This window comes from Plecotus auritus (assembly GCF_963455305.1).
Source record: "Plecotus auritus genome assembly, chromosome: 5".
NCBI lineage: Eukaryota > Metazoa > Chordata > Mammalia > Chiroptera > Vespertilionidae > Plecotus > Plecotus auritus.
Window position 1 is genome coordinate 136,546,638 of NC_137776.1, and position 14,264 is coordinate 136,560,901.

The window sequence follows — 14,264 nt, forward strand, 5'->3', positions numbered from 1 at the left end:
TCCCCCCTAAAACGTTCTGAGTTCATTTATATCCATTATAACCTTTTATAGGTCAATATGGAAATAAAAACTTGGGAATGGTAGGTAGTATAATTGAAATATAGAGCATAATCTGTTCTTTGTTTGTTTTACCAAATTAAGGATTCTGAGGATACATTTTGAATATTTGTGTATGTTTAGCATTTTGTCCCCTTGTTAGAAATCTCTCAGTGTGACTTGTTTTTAATAGGATGTGTCTCCAATCACTCTTGAAAAGTATTAAGCCCTTTAAACACACTGGTCAGACCCATAGAAGGAAGCCTACAGGTTTATTAGCACTCCTTAGCCTGAAAGCACAGCATACCCTTCTAGGTTGCACAGCAACAGACTCCTAGCAACCATAATAGATTGAATTTCTAAGAGTGACCAGGCCGGATGTAATAATAAAGCAAGAGGTACAAACAGTTGTCATGGTTTTCTTTTCACAGTAAGTTAGTTTGAATTGGGAAAGCTTAGCATTTCAGAAATGGGGAAACTTTTTATAAAACCAGTACTGTTTATGCACCAGACTTCTGGTATTAAAATAGCAAAAAAGTATCAAAATTTAAAAATATACTGGTTAAAATAATAGTATACTTTAAATAAAACAAATAAAAAAGGTAAAAGGTTATCATATAAAGAAGTTTTCAGGGAATTTTAGAAAAAACATAAACTTAAAATTGAACTTAGCAAAATAATCATAATGAATGTGCTTTTTAAAAATAAAAATTGTAATACTATACTTTCTTATTGGGATCCTTCATTTATTTTAATATTGCAGCAACTCTTGTTTTATGTACATTATTTAAGTGGATGTATATGTAAAACTAATACTTATAATAAACTTTTAAAATTTAAGAAAATATGCTACATGAACTATATATATATATAAGCAATGTTTTTTTAAATTATGAGCTAATAACTAATTTAGCAGATAAATTATTGAAAAAGAAAGAATAAAGTAGTAAAATGTACAGTCTTTCACAGTGACAGTAAAAGTGTCAGTGATATTCCTAAAGGTGTAATATTGTGCTAGAACTTTGCCAACATTTCTGTTGTATACTTTTTAGTATGTGTTTGCCACATAGCCATGAAAAGGAGATTAATTCAGATACATTCACAACCTGAACCAATAAGCCTCCATCAAAAGAAACAGATCTCATATAGCTGCTGGAGTAGGGAGTGGAACTACACAGGCTTTGACAGCAATAAGCTGTAAATATACACACATGCTAATACCCTTGATTTGTTCATCTTTTGTGCAGCATTTGGAAAAGATTGTTAAAGTAGCAGTTACAGTGAAGAGTGGCAATTACACTAAAGAGCAGAAATTAGGTATTTGTGACCTATTATATTTTATTAAAAGACTTCCTTATTAAAATGACACTGCTTACTCTGATTACTTGACAGCTGCCCTAAACAGATTAGAAAATACACAGCTTTAGCTAAAGGTAAAATCAACCTCTTTAAGCAAGTGCATGGCGTGAAACAAGTAAATGGTATACTGTAAACTTTTCTTAAACAATAAATTTGCTTTAGATAGAGATGTTTATTAGTGATTAAGAGGCATTCTCTTTTGCATTTCTATAAGTTACCTACAGTTGCATTTTCCCATTGGGATATGTTAATACACCCACCTAATATTATACTAGCTTCCTATTAGAGGATCTTATAAGGAGGTGTCAAAGATCCAGGGATCTGCAGGGCACCACAGAGAAGCTTTCTCTGGCTGTCTGATAAGTTGCTATCCTAATGCACTGTAAATATTTTTACAAGGCAGCACTAAAACTTTAGGAGATTTTAGCACTAGATTATAGATTTTTGAAATATTTGCAGTTTTTTTCTTAATAATACAGTAGAGCCACAGCGAGTTTAATACTTAAATTTAGGTATCAGTTGCACCACATTGAATTATCTGCTTTTCTAGAGAAAAATTTATTATGTGGCTCTTGTTACGAACCTTTAATGATATTTATGAAGTTTTACTGTTGCTTACTCTGTGCATATATATTTTACATAGTGACTGCACAGCAATTTATAGAACAGTCTTGCCTATCAATTATTCTGAATTGTAGTTTAGCAGTTAAGTAGCCTAACCTGCTACACAGTGTAAAATTTCATGACCTTGTCCCTGTCTCCTATGTCATGAGGCATGGATATGCACTGTAGTCCAGACTATGAAATCACAGTTCAGGCTGGAAGACACAAACACAGGTTCAGTATGAAACAGATTTGTGGGAAAATTACTTCGCTCAACTAATCTTGAATATAGATTTTTTTTTTCAGGACTGTTACAGTATTAATAGAAGTCTGTCATGTACTTGGGTGGTACTGTGAAATTTCCACAAAGGCCCAAGCTGCGCTGTGTGAGCCACTCATGCTAATTCCATGTAGGGAAATACCCATGATTACTTAGGTCTTCAGCTTAAAAAATAATATCTGATAGCATGAGTTCTGTCAGCTTGCAAAATGGTTAGGAGAAGGTGTGAGTCCTAGTCTTTTGAATAAAATGTGAATTAAAATTCTGGCTTTGTCATTTGATAGCTAGTTATCCTTAAACTAATTCCATACTACTTTGAGCTCAGGTGTTTTATGTAAATATGGGTATATTACTTATTTAGTTCAGTTATAAAATGAAAAAGTGAAAGGTAAAATATCATATATATATAATATATATGTACATATGTGTGTGTATGTGTGTGTATATATATAATGGCAGTCTAGAGTTAGTACTCAAACTGGTAATGTATATTGTCATTTTCATCTTTCTAGTTTACTCCTTGTGATAGGATGTAAGGAGGGTTTTACAGGACAGGATGGCAGCTGAAAATGGTAACATGGAATATAATTAGAAACAATATTATTTTCAAAGAGGGATATTAAGGACTATATATTTTGTTAAGTCATTTTCAGTATTGGTCAGTGTAGGAATTCTTTTGAGTAAACATTTATCAATAACCCCTCTTTACAGGTTCAAATCTTGGAGCAGGATTTTTTTTTTAAGATTGCAAGAGCAATAATCAATAGGAAAAATATGCACTAAACAGATTAAATACTTATTACTCTGAACAAAAGGTAGAATTTAAAGAATAGGGCCAATTTATTTATTTTAGTAAATATGTAGAGTGAGTCTTGTATTATTTAAACATTGAGTCTCTCTCCACATTTTTCTTCCATGGAAAATCTAACAGCAGAAATGAGTAAACTGCCTTGTGTTAGCACTTTACATGGTTGATATAAAATAACTGAAAATAGCAGTAGCTTCTGCTGAGAAGTAAGGTCAACAGTGGAGTCGCATGAAAATCTAATTACCTTTGGTACTTTTTGCCCTATCCCTAAACAATGTTCAACATGCTTGCCATTGATTTACAAAATATAGTTTAAATTTTAATATATTCTGTTGTTCCTAAAGGGACCATAAAGGCATTTAATTTAATAAAAAATATTATTTGCAAAAGAATAGAAGTGATTTGAAATAACGGTTTGAAGTAGCTAGTGGGATTAAACTAGTTTAAGCAATGGCTATCCTATTTCAGTTCTTTGAAGAAGGTAGTGCCAACCTGAACTTAATGAAGAGGTACAGGACATGCTCAGTGTCGCCTTGATATTTTAACAGTGAGAAGTATACCAAACCACAGTGACATTAGAGCCAAGGGAAATTAGCTCTTAATGTTACACAGATACAGTTTTTCCAGTAAAACCACTGTTACCAGTAGTTTTGTAAGTTTTAAAATAATTTTCTTTCTTGATTAATACTTGTGTACTTATATTGTTAAAATGTTCCATAATATAATTTTGATGAATTAAATATTGCCTAAAACATTAAATTTGGGAAGTTTTAAATTTCAGAGTTAGACAAAATATTATTCTACTAGGCCTGGCTGGCAATCAGGGCTGATCTGGTTCCCTGCCTCCCTGCCTCCCTACCTACTCCTTCCCTTGCTCCCTCAGTGCCCTGCCACCTCAGCTGGTCGCCCGCCATGTTCCACACCACCCCCTAGTGGATATAGTGAGCGATCGAACTCCTGGTCTCCCGGTTGAACTCCCAAGGGACACTTTGCATATTAGCATTTTATATATATACTAGAGGCACAGTGCATGAAATTCGTTCACGGGGGTGTGTGTCCCTCAGCCCAACCTGCACCCTCTTCAATCTGGGACCCCTCGAGGAATGTCCGACTGCCTCTCACAATGTCCGACATCCCTCTCACAATGCAGGACTGCTGGCTCCCAACTGTTCGCCTACCTGCCTTCCTGATTGCCACTAACTGCTTCTGCCTGCCAGCCTGATCACCCCCTAACCACTCCCCTGCCAGCCTGATTGCCCCTAACTTCCCTCCCCTGCAGGCCTGGTCACCCGCAACTGCTCTCCCCTGCAGGCCTGGGTCCCCCGCAACTGCCCTTCCTTGCAGGTCCGGTCGCCCCCAACTTCCCTCCTCTGCAGGCCTGGTGACCCCTAACTGCCCTCCCCTGCAGGCTTGATTGCCCCCAACTGCCCTCCCTTGCAGGCCTGGTCCCTCCCAACTGCCCTCCCCTGATGGCCATCTTGTGGTGGCCATCTTGTGTCCATATGGGGGCAGCCATCTTTGACCACATGGGGGCATTCATCTTGTGTGTTGGAGTGATGGTCAATTTTATTACTCTTTTATTAGATAGGATAGAGGCCTGGTGCACGGGTGGGGGCCAGCTGGTTTTCCCTGAAGGGTGTCCCAGATCAGGGTTGGGGTTCCCTTGGGGTGTGGGGGGGCCTGGGCGAGGGGCCATGGTTGTTTGCAGGCCGGCCATGCCCCCTGTGACCCAAGCGGAGGCCCTAGTATCTGGGATTTATTTATCTTCTATAATTGAAACTTTGTAGCCTTGAGTGGAGGCCAAGGGAGAGGCCAGGGTTGCAGAAGCTTGGCTTCCTCCATCGCCGGGGGCAACTCAAGCCACCTGCTCTCTCCAGCTCCGTGGCTGCCGCCATTTTTGTTGGGATTTATTTATCTTCTATAATTGAAACTTGCTCCTGATTGGCTGGTGGGTGTGGCTTGTGGGTGTAGGGGAGTAATGGTTAATTTGCATATTACTCTTTTATTAGGTAGGATAGATTCTGATAAAAGTGTTTTTTCTTGACATCAATGAATATGTAACTCTGACATGTCATCTTGTACATAGGGTGAAATTGTCCACTTGTAAAAATGTAGAATATAATTGTACCTTTTTTACTTAATTGAATATTATGTCCAGCTCAGTGAAGATTCATACATTATTAACTTCATAAGTAATCTCTCTGCACAGAATTTTTTTCTTCTGAAAATGACGTTTTTGCTGTATAGTTATCTTTTTTTCCCTTGCTATTCTTAGTATTTTGAGTTGTTGAATTGGGGAAATATCATATGTGTACATATATATACATTTATATACATATGTATGTAAATATACACATGAATCGTATAAACCTTTTTTTCTGTGCAATCTGAGTTATGAATTGTTTATATTGAGATAATTGCTAGGTAAGAAAAACTAAGTCAAAGTACCAAACTACTCCAAACTCTCACTAATGGTAACATCTTTTCACATCAGAGTCTTTTATGGAAAAGATATACTGTATATGAATGCTGTTCAAAGTGTGAATGGAGGTCCCCTGAGGTCACCAGCTCCAGGAGGTTCCAACTTTTTCAACTAAATGTCTGTGAGGTTGCATTTTCTTCATAAAGCAAAACAGCAGTTTGAGTGCAGAAGTAGATGTGTAAGAATTCTCTTAAGCAAGACATTAGAGAAGTTTATAAAAACGAAAATACCACTCTTTTCATTAAATCTCTTCTGTTTTGAAAAATTTAGATGTTTCATAAAAACATGTTTATGTTATATGCATTGGTTTTATTATTTTAAAATTACTATTTATTAAATTTCTCCATTTATTTTCTGACATGATTAATATGGATAGATATAACTGGTGATATACTCTATCCTACTGTTACCAACTCAAGAGAGCCAGTGTTGCTCACTTCTTAACTCTGCGTTTAAATGTGACATGCTAGCTTGAAACTAGCCATGTTGTGATTGTTTACACCATGGAAATGAGGAGAAACTACAAATCTAGCTTTCTGGTAGGGGAAGGAGAGCTGGCGGTTAAACACTTACTAGTGTATGACTAGATATAATGCACATTAACAAAGGTTCTTTGGGGTTCTCAAAATTAATTTCTAAATGGGTTAGTCAAGTCTATGCTAACATGCAATCAAGGTGGATTTTCAGCCAAGTGCTCTGTCTTTAGAGCTACTTTACCAGTTTCTCCTATAATGCATTCCAACCAGATTAAGTCCATAAAGTGATTTCAAGTCAAAAGGTATGTCATATCCTTTGTGTTTCTCACCATGCTAAGTACATAGCTTAATTACTTGCTGAATGATTAGAAACTATCAATATTACTTGGAAATAAAAAAGGGGGCAAAAGAGATTCTGGGCTTGAGTAGTTAGAGAAGTCTTCAGGGAGGAGGTGTAATACATGAGGTGGATCTTGAAGATTGTTTGAGTGGTGTGTAAGGCTGTGAGGAAGGAGTTAAGCACATCTTAGAGGTAGATTTTGGTGTGAAGAGTTTGAAGAGTTTGTTGAGAAATAATGAAGCAGATGGAGTGGAAAGAAAATCAGGCTAAGGATTTGAAATTTAACTGGAGAGAGCATAATCAGGCAGTATATATTTTTAAAGTGGATCAAGTGTGAAGATGAAAGTGATGCTTTCAGGAGATTAATCTGGCAGATATGTAAAGATTGGCAGGGAGTGGATCTACGAGGGTGCTGGGTAGAGGTGGTCAATGGGATACAAAGAGGACATCTGTAATACTTTCTACAATAAAGATAAAATTTTAAAAATAAAATCAGTAAAAACATTTAAAAGTTTTTTCAAAAAAATAAAATAAGCCAGGTAAACCTCTCTAGGTCATCTGAAAAGAAGTATAGGATGAAGAACCTGGGCAATTTATTTATTTGTTTGTTTGTTTATTTGTTTATTTATTTATTTTAATTTTCATTCAAGGGTGTTTTTAGAGAGAGGGAAAGACAGAAATATCGATATGAGGGAAACACATTGATTGGTTGCCTCCTGCATGTGCTTGGCCAGGGCCTGGGCTGGGGAGGATCCTGCAACTGAGGTACATGCCCTTGACTGGAATCAAACTTGGGGCCCTTTGGGTCACAAAACGATGTTCTATCCACTGAGCCAAATGGGCTAGGCCAAACCTGGGCTTTTAGTTCATAAAGACCATGGTTAGAATTCTTCTTTTGCCACTGTTCTTTCCATTTATAGATAAGACTAGAGGCCCAGTGCATGAAAACTCATGCACTGGAGGGGGGCGTCCCTCAGCCAGGCCTGCCCCCTGTCACAATCTGGGAGCCCTCAGGGGTGGGAGGTGACTCAGCAATCAGGGGAAGGCGATGCCCCCATCACACCTCTGCTGTTGCCACTGCCAGCAGTGCAAGCCTCGGCCGGCCCTGGTTACCGAAGCCTCGGGTGGCCCTGGGCGGCTGGGCAGCTGACATCCAAGGCTTGCCTGCGCCTTGGGCTGGCCTGGGGTGGCTGGGCAGCGGACATCCGATGCTTGCCTGGGCAGCTGATATCCGAGGCTTGCCTGCGCCTCGGGCCGGCCCTGGGTGGCTGGTGGGCTGAGAGGACTGGGTGGCCAGTGGGGCTGAGGGGACTGGGCACCATCATCTTGTGGCTGTGGGCGCCGCCATCTTTGAGGGTGTGGCAGTAAATTAGCATATTCCCTACTTATTGACTGTGGGTGCCTCCATCTTTTTGAGGGTGTGACAGTCAATTTGCATATTCCCTCTATTAGATAGGCTTTACATAACTAGCCAGTGGGATTGTAAGTAACAAAAGGGGTATGAAAGAGTTTAGTATAGATTAAATGCTTGGTACTGTGCTAGGACCTTCAGTGAGAGGTATTATCAATGCTACTTCTACTGCTACTATTACATCTTTATTTGATAGATTGCAGTTAAAATACAGATTGGAGCTGGGGAACCTTCATTGCAAATAGGCCTATTCCTATCACTAATGAATATAAAGGACACAAATGGAAACATGATATTTTTACATACTTAAATTTGACAAGTACAACTTTAATGTGATGGATGACCATTTAGTATTCTCAGGTTTTTCAATTCTGTTGTAGAACGTAGTGGCAAAGGGAAATGGCCTTCTGTCAACTCCTCTGTGCCCTGCAGTGTACCTCCCTTTCTTCGTACCCAAGGCTCTTTCTTTGCCATGGCATGTCCACATGCTCACTCCACTAGCAACCTTGCCTCATCCCTTATAAGCTGTCTCTTGACTACTCCTAATGCCTTCATCTCCATCTTCTCTAGGATTGATAGTTCAGGGATCTGCATGGGCATTCAGGGTCCTGGGAGTCTGCTGAGGTAGATTGCAGAGGACTCAGAGAGCATGGCCCTGGGCTGTGCAGACTTTTCACTGCATGAGGATGTACCTGGCCAGTGGGCCAAAGTGGGTTCTCTATAGTGCCAGTCTCTGGGCAATGGCCCCTTTCTCCTAAGTCTCAGGGTGGTGCTGAAATGGATCATCTGACATGAGTACCAGTTCAACAGGACTTGTTTACTATTAGTTGTGAGGTCTCAGAAAATGATGGTGGAAAAGTGAAAGATCACTGGGTTCCAGGAGAACGATAAAGCCACTGAGAAAGTTAGGACAATATGCGGGAGCAGATGAGGTGGGACTTGAATGCAAAATAACTGTGTTTTGTTCACCATTGTATCCTAATCAACTGATAGCACATTGCCACGCACATTGCAGTGATGCAATAAATGTTAAAGGGCAAGATGAAGATATTTTGAATAGCTGTGCCAGAGATGTGAGAAAAAAATCATAGTAGAATATAGGAAGAAATGAGGGAAATAAGTTCTCCTGGGGCCAATGTGGAGCTTTGAAGGAGAGACCACCTTATTGTGAACTGGCATGGTAGTGTGTGAGCTACCTGAGCATTTGGACCATGTATATTTAATATTTGTATGGTATGTGTGGTACTTAACGTAGTTGTGATCCTTAAATGAATAACTTAATAATATATGAGAACAGGCTTTAAGAAATGAATTGGATTTTAAAGTTAAAGTGATAAGTGACAAAGACAAATTTGTATCATCAGTGAACTGGTGTGGTGGCTAAGGAACTTGTAAAAATCCAAGAAAAGAGATCTTGAGCAATTTTGTTAGTATCAGAATGAGGTAGCGAAGGATGTATTCAAAGAGAAGGTATTACTTGTAACTTGTTTGGAGAGGAGTAGAAGATGCAGATAACTGTATATTAGCTTGAATTTTATAACTTGATATTCACATAATAAGTTAAATACAGGGAGCTTAGTTGGAGAAAAGAATTAGAGTTAAAGGGATAGGTAGAATTTTCTTAGAAATAGGTATGTATAATTCATAGTCATTTTGCTCAAAGTTGTTCTGAAGTATTGTTTAGTCGTTTAGTGTATAATAAATGTGTACAATAATATCATGTCAGAAAATATATATTTAATAATGACAGTAAAGTAACAGGACCATTTGATAATAGGGTTAAAATTACCAAGTTCTTTTTGAGAATTCTGGTCTGTTAACTAGCAGATTATTACATTTTTGCTGAATGCAGCAAACACCTGTGATTATTTTAGTTATCTTTGTCTTGTTCAAGTAACCCCAAATATGTGTATTTAGACTGCTGCCTGTTCATATATACTCAGCTGTACCTGTTTGCTTTGTTATTTCTCTAAGTTTAATGGACCAACATAAAAATTTATGGCAACTGTTGCTTAATGTCATCTTTACCTTTAAAGAAAAAAAGAAAACAAACAAAACTAAATCATGCAGAACAGCTATGATGCTGTTTATGGTTGACTAAAGGATCAGATATATTCTACTAAATTGATTTTTGATATTATGGGGCATATTTAGGGCAAAAAAGACATAACATATATAAACAAATACACTTAAGTACCTGTTTGTATAGCAGTGTTACCCTAAATTTACTTTATGAGCCAATAAAAATCAATTGCTTAAAATAACATTTTGTTCTCTTCTGAACCAAAGACTTCTTTTAAAAATTTTCATAAAACTGAATAATTAGGCATGTCTTATTAGTTTCCTGACCTTTGTGTTCTGATTATGCATCTAAATTATTTTTAAGAAACAAATCTTATTTATTTTAAAAAGGAATGAGCAAAGGTGTGTCAGCTGTTAATCCATTTTCACTTTTACATATCTGTATACAAGAAATTAGCAGGCTGATTTTCAGAACTGTTTGGTCTTTCATCTTTACAACTTAAAAGTACAGGTATTTTTTCTCTCTAGTTGGTTTGGCTCAGTGGATAGAGTGTCGATCCACAGACTAAAGGGTACTGGGTTGGATTCAAATCCGGTCAAGGGCACATACCTCGGTTGCAGGCTCAATCAGGGTGCGAATGGGAGGCAGCTAATCAATGTGTCTCTCTCACGTGGATATTTCTCTCTCTGTCTCTCCCCCTCCCTTCCACTCTCTCTAAAAAAAAAAATCAGTGGAAAAATATCCTCTGGTGAGGGTTAACAACAACAACAACAAATCAATATTTAAAGCTACAGATTTTTCTAAGATTGTTCTCTGTATTCTTTGTCCTAACATATTTTTCTTTATTATGAGACTACTATGCTTATTCTTTGAATTCTAATTCTTTCAAAAATGAAAGTTCTCTTTCCTTCCCTGTAAAATCAAAACAATATCATTTTTGGCTAAGGAGGAAGCTTTTAAAAATATAGTCATGTAAAAAAATACCTTAAATATAATTCAGTTGTAGTATCAGATCAATTCCTGGACTTATTGGGGTGATCACTTCATAAGTTATATGAATGTCTAATCTCTATGTTTTTTACCTGAAACTAATGTAATATTGTATGTCACTTAATTGAAAAATAATGAAAAAATAATTGTTATATTACAATTAATATTTATTCATAAACAAAATAATTTAAATAACAGCAGCTAGATATTAAATAATTTATTTTTAATATTTACCTAATTCTTCTTGCTTTTAATATTTTAGGCCACTTGATCATTCTGGCATTTTATGGTAGAGAATACATTGAGTTTGGCTCATGGAAAGAATATGAGGTAATTGATCACATGTTCTCTATAAATTTTAAATTTTATGTATGCAAAATATAGAGTATTTTAACATGTCAGATAAGATCTTATGTTTGAATTTTTCAGTAACATTTTACAAATACGATTTTAAGATAGGTTTTCCTTTCCTGATGGTCAGTAGTAGTTAATACTGTGAGGAATTTTCTTTTCTTTTAGAACTTGTATATGTTTAAAGAAAAAAAAAACAGTATTAGAGTGTTCTTCACTTTGTTATGTAGTTACAGTTATTTTTGAAAGCTTTGAATAGCTAAACTTTCTGTGGGGCTATAGAAACAAAGCACAAGAGAACTCCTCCTTCCTACCTGCCTTCCTAACTTGCCCCCAAGTAGGATTAATGGCATGCTGCATTGAAAAGTAGTGGCTAGCACACATAATTTATAGGGAAATAGTAAGAAAGAGCATGGAAGCTCCTATAATGGGGAATTTCTAGACAGTACTCAGGCTCATTTAATGAGAAAACAAATGTAAGACCCTTTGTTAGTTTTTTCCCATATCTTTGGTACCCACGATGCATGGGTTTGGTAGTCTAAACTGGCAGTCAATTAAATGTACATGCTACATGCATTTCCACAATTGTTTCACACATTACCAAACATCAAGCCTGTATCAGAGGGAATTCAAATTAAAGATAGTAAAACACAGCAGCTATCCATATGTAATCCAGTCAATGACATGGTAATATTGGAGATTATTGGATTTTATTTATTTGGTGGAATAATTAGCTAACATAGTGCTGATGTCATAATTGTTCTACTCAATAATGGGTTGGTTATATAGGAAGGTGCTAGAGTTTGGTGTGTGAACTTCTGCTTCCATTACAAGAGGCCTTAAGAAAGGTGAAAAGGGGGTGAGGGCAGGGATGAGGGTGGGTTGGGTTGTGGGAGGGGCATCACAGGGATAAGCTTTGATTCTGAGTACTTGTAAACTGTTCATCTTTAATCTTTGAGATTATAAGATTATATTTTCACCCAAATTACTTCCTTACCTTTTCACATAGTTGAAATGAAATTGCCAGTCCTTTTAAGAGGATAAAACATTGCTATTTTAACATTTCTTCAGTCTTCAGTTCCTATGAGAAGATAAATGTATAATCTGTTGGTTAATAAACTTAACCAAGACTCAAGAGAAAAATTAACTGGAGCTAACTATATCCTCCATTTCAAAACTGTTGTTTTATAGAAGTCCTCCAAAGAGTGTACCAAATATTCCCTGATGTGTGTTCCAAGTTTTTATTCTTTTTTTGATATAAGGCTGTAAGAAAGATAAATTGAATAGTTTTGTGTCTTAGACATTTGTAACATAATTTATAACAAAAAATGATGCATTTATATACAGAAGTTATAATTTAATAGTTTTAATAATCTTTATTATGGTATATCTAAAGGGATATAGTACCAACTCTTTCAAATAGTTTTCTAGGAAATCTTGCAACTTCATCATATTTCTCAAACCATTTGAATTGTCTGTATCAAACAGATAAATTTGACTTTCTTTTTCTTTATCACTCAGTATTTAGATATGAACCTAATAACTGTGGAAACTTGTACGGGCCTAGAGGGGAAAAAAGTTTCCATAGCATAATTCTCTTAAAATTGCTTACAAATAATGTTTATTAAAAATAGTTTAGAGAAAATTTAAAGTAAAAACCAAAAGATGTGTGGGTAGAATCCGTCTCTTGGGAAAGTAGTGGGAGATGAGCTAACCTTGTATTATCCCGAGAAGCAATAGAGAACAATTCTATATGTGTCTGTCCATCCCACTTTTTCTTTTAATAAGATTTTTGGGCCATTCACTTTGATAGCATTAAAATCCTTTATTATATGTGAAATAAGGTAGTTGACTTGTATAGGGGAGTGATAGGGAAGGAAATATGTTTGTTTTTACATATTATATAGCATTACTTTACATTTATGTAGATAACACCTTACAAAGTTCTTTTGTGTGTGTAGCATCTTATTTAACTTTTCCCAGCTGGTCAGTTAGAGGGTAGGGGTTGTCTCCATAATATGGATGGGCAAACCGGAGACCCAGAGAGGTTCTAGCATGCGAACCAACATCTTGTGACTTTTACTCTGGCATTCTTATCCACTATGTCAGTAATTATATTCAAATTATTCAATAATTCAGATTTGATTTTCCAATCAAAAAAGTTCTTCAGGAGCTACCTTGGGACTGTTGGTGGCCTGCAGAGCAGATCCCTTTTGGTCTTTTTTCCTTTGAGTAGTATTTCATAAGAAGATAGGATTTCAGACCTGTTCTGCTTTCATTTTTGCAAAGACTATAAATTAGAGTGGCAATCTATGCCTCAGTTTTGTTCTTGCATTCTGCTAAAAGTGATGATTAAGGTTGTATACCTTTTCCTTACTGGCACTGTGGAGTTAGAAACAAGGGTTAAGCTTGGCGTTTCTTTTACTTCTGTTGCTCTTCAATTAAGTTAATTGACTGAATTAACATAGTGCACAGGATATATAAGATACTAGCTTTTTACCAGGGCCAATGACAATTGGTTTTAAAATAGTAGTATAGTGTCATGTTCAATTATTTTTCCACAGTTCATTCTGAACATAGAGAAGCACTGAAAAGGGCAGCAAAAATGGATATTGACAAGAGTGAGGAAAGATTGAAGCCATGGTAGTTACTTATTTAGTCTGGGGAAAGGAGGAGAAAAAACTTAAAATCTGTTTTCAAATTTGTATTTCTCTTTTTTTGTTACAAACTTTCAGTGAAAATCAATAAAGTAGCAAAATGACAGGTATGTTAGAGACTTGTTATCGTCTTAAAAGCCCTGCTGAAATACAATGAGTTTAAATTATAGAAAGGGTAATTTCAATTTGTCATAAAGAATACACCCCCTAAAAAGTCAATGAACTCTGTCTGAAATGGCAGTAAAGATATTTGGGTGGTCAAACCCCATAAAAAGATTCATGACCAGAATGGTTATTCAATTAAATATACGTTTTATCTTTAAAATCTCTACCAAATTTAAAGTTCTTTGACTTTCATTAACTATAATTGTGTTGCTAATTTCTTGGAAACAATGCAATATGCACATGAATATGCTGTTATAACTAAAGAGGATACATGTAATTTATG

The 14,264-nt window shown here is 36.3% G+C and overlaps 1 protein-coding gene across 2 annotated transcripts in view; it reads left to right on the forward strand.

The window, feature by feature from the left end:
• Positions 1–14,264, forward strand: part of RFX3 (regulatory factor X3) — a gene marked incomplete at its 3' end in the record, with an annotated part of 289,919 nt that overhangs the window by 25,332 nt on the left and 250,323 nt on the right. Inside the window, exon 1 of one of the 2 annotated variants that reach the window (XM_080671370.1) lies at positions 11,071–11,138. The exons of the other annotated variant lie outside the window; for it this stretch is intronic. Of the gene's footprint in view, positions 1–11,070; positions 11,139–14,264 lie in introns of those variants that run through there. 2 annotated transcript variants of the gene reach the window in all.